This window comes from Rhincodon typus, chromosome 45 (assembly GCF_021869965.1).
Source record: "Rhincodon typus isolate 14 chromosome 45, sRhiTyp1.1, whole genome shotgun sequence".
NCBI lineage: Eukaryota > Metazoa > Chordata > Chondrichthyes > Orectolobiformes > Rhincodontidae > Rhincodon > Rhincodon typus.
Genome location: NC_063376.1, coordinates 6,764,996 through 6,768,243, shown reverse-complemented (window position 1 = coordinate 6,768,243; position 3,248 = coordinate 6,764,996). Strand labels below are relative to the sequence as shown.

At 51.8% G+C, this 3,248-nt stretch overlaps 2 protein-coding genes across 2 annotated transcripts in view; one reads left to right on the top strand and one right to left on the bottom strand.

Moving 5' to 3' along the window:
- Positions 1-3,248, bottom strand: part of LOC109925754 (ephrin type-B receptor 4-like) — a 190,249-nt gene that overhangs the window by 177,305 nt on the left and 9,696 nt on the right. The window lies entirely within an intron of this gene.
- LOC125487774 (activated CDC42 kinase 1-like) overlaps positions 826-3,248 on the top strand; it is a 23,082-nt gene continuing 20,659 nt past the window's right edge. Inside the window, exons 1-2 of the mRNA XM_048620042.1 lie at positions 826-876; positions 2,132-2,261. The gene's annotated coding sequence lies outside the window, so the exon portion shown is untranslated. The remainder of the gene's footprint in view (positions 877-2,131; positions 2,262-3,248) is intronic.

Genomic DNA, 3,248 nt, shown 5'->3' with positions numbered 1-3,248 from the left:
CACACATACACACTCACACATTCACACACACACATACAGGCTCTCACACACACACTCTCACACACATACACACTCTCACACACTCACACACACTCTCACACACACACCCACACACACACATACTCACAATCACACTCACACATACACACTCACACATTCACACACACACATACACACGCTCACACACTCAGACACACTCTCACACACACACACACACTCACACACACTCACACGCTCATGCACACTCACGCACTCACACTCACACACTCATACACACTCACACACACATACATGCTCTCACATACTCTCACACACACACACACATACACACTGTCACACACACTCACACACACACATACACACTCACACACACACACTCACACTCCCTCACACACGCATACACACATACACGCACTCTCTCTCACACATGCACAAACACTCACACACACAGATCCATTCACACACACTCACTCACACACACACACACTCACTAACACACACACACTCACTCACACACACTCACTCACACACACACACTCACTAACACACACACACACACACGCACACACACTCACACACTCACACACACGCACTCACACACTCACACACACACATGTATACACACTCACTCACACACACTCACACACGCAATCACACACACACCTCTGATACATACTTATACAAACACACACGCACGTGCATCACACGTGTGCACACACAAACAAGCACAATCTGACACTGACACAAACGCACCCACACATTCACACACAGACCTATGACCTCTCCTGTGTTATCTTGGCTCCTCCCTCCTTACCTGTTCCACAGGTGGGGCCTCCTATAGCCAGGGCTCTCCATGTTTGCAGACTGAGCTGCCAGGTGAGTGTGTCACGGGGGGACAAGGGGAAACGAGGGATCTGTGAGGGGTGGGTGGTGGGATATATCTCCCCTTGGTCTTTAAGAGGGTCCTGGGGGCAGGTCTGTGCCTTTGGCCATCCAGGGTGAGGGTGTTAAAGCTGCAGAGTTATCCTCAATCTCTACCGATACACTCTGTAGGTGCCCTGGTAAATATTTCCCAGCAAAGCAGGTTTCCTTTAAAACAAAGGAAGATTACAAGCTGAGTATGAAGCCTATTGTGTGAGAAATGTTTTCCTGTTTAACTCCAGCCCTGCCAACCAGTGGGGAAGGCTGTAGAGTTGCTCCGTGGTTGGAGTTTTGTGTGGGAACCCTGTAAACTTCCTTTGTGAGAGTGAAAGAGTGAGAGAGTGTCGGTCTGTTTCCAGTATTCCAACACCAGTCCTGACCCGACATGCCTGTCTCTCGCACACAGCCCTCTTTTTGCCACATTGGGAAATCATATCAGAGAATCTCATTTCATGGCTCTAAGCCCGAAACCAGTCCCCCTCAGAACGAGGGCCCCAAAGGGTTAGCAATGCGGAAGTCTGCACCATTCGAAATTTCCCTTCTCTGCATCACTTGGGAGTTCCATTGGCAGTCCCACTGTTAACCCTTTCAGTCCAACACCTCTCTCAGCCTGTACCTACAGGTAATCCTGTACCTGGGTCTCACCCTGTACCTACAGGTAATCCTGTACTTGGGTCTCACGCTGTACCCGGGTCTCACCCTGTACCCGGGTCTCACGCTGCAACTGAGTCTCACCCTGTACCCGAGTCTCACCCTGTACCTGGGTCTCACCCTGTACCCGAGTCTCACCCTGTACCCGGGTCTCACTCTGTACCCGAGTCTCACCTTGTACCCGGGTCTCACCCTGTACCTGAGTCTCACCCTGTACCCGAGTCTCACCCTGTACCCGAGTCTCATCCTGTACCCGAGTCTCACCCTGTAGCAGGGTCTCACGCTGTACCCAAGTCTCACCCTGTACCCGAGTCTCACACTGTACCCGAGTCTCACCCTGTACCCGGGTCTCACGCTGTACCTGAGTCTCACCCTGTACCCGAGTCTCACCCTGTACCCAGTCTCACGCTGTACCTGGGTCTCACCCTGTACCCGGGTCTCACCGTGTACCCGGTCTCACCCTGTACCCGGGTCTCACCCTTTACCTGAATTGTTATATCCACCTAGATCTTGTGAGTGAACTGCCTTCCTGCCCATTTCAGTGTTGTTGCTGTTCCAGACTCTAGACTGAAGGCAGGAAGAGCTGACGAGAGGCCAGTTCTCAGTCCTAAGCCACTCACCCCCCACCGTGGGATCATACCATGTAGTTGCTCAGCAGTAACATCATTGTGACCTGCTTTAGGTGTGAGGTGAGTGACCCTTCATCGGTATTCGCGTTGTACCTGGTGCAGTTCGGGAAACAGTGATTCCATTAAATCCCACATCCTCCTGCCTTTTCCCCCTCATCTCCCCGTACCCCATTTCTACCCCAATACCCATCCGATGCCCCCTCTCCAATCCCTCAGTTGAACCTGCCCCCCCACCACATTTCCAGGCAGTGTGTCCCAGATTCCCCTCACCTCCCCCTTGCTCCTTTCACACATCACTTTAAATCCATGTCCCTCCCGTTCTTGCTCCTATTAGGGGCAGGAACAGCTTCTCTCCCTATCCCCTCTGTCCAGCCCAGTCCCCCTCATGGTGTTGAAAGCCTCTGTCAGATCTCTCCCTCTCAGCCTCCTCCTCTCCAGGGGCAACAGTCCCAACGTCTTCAATCTATCCCCATCGCTGAGGCTTCTCATCCCTGGGACGTTCCTATCAATCGCTTCTGCTCTCTCTCTTCTCTCTCTTTCTCTCTCTGTCTCTCTCTGTCTCTCTCTGTCTCTCTCTGTCTCTCTCTGTCTCTCTCTGTCTCTCTCTGTCTCTCTCTGTCTCTCTCTGTCTCTCTCTGTCTCTCTCTGTCTCTCTCTGTCTCTCTCTGTCTCTCTCTGTCTCTCTCTGTCTCTCTCTTTCTCATTCTCTCTCTGTCTCTCTGTCTCTCTCTTCTCTCTCTTTCTCATTCTCTCTCTGTCTCTGTCTCTCTCTTCTCTCTCTTTCTCATTCTCTCTCTGTCTCTCTCTCTCTGTCTCTATCTCTGTCTCTCTGTCTCTCTCTCTCTTTCTGTTTCTCCCTGTCTCTCTCTCTCTGTCTGTCTCTCTCTGTCTGCCTCTCTCACTCTCTGTCACTCTCTCTGTCTCTCTCACTATCTCGCTCTATCTCTCTCACTCTTGCTCTCTCTCTCCCTGTCTCTCTCTGTCTCTCCCTGTCTCTCTCTCTCTCTCTCTCCCTCTCTCTCTGTCTCTCCCTCGCTCTCTCTCTGT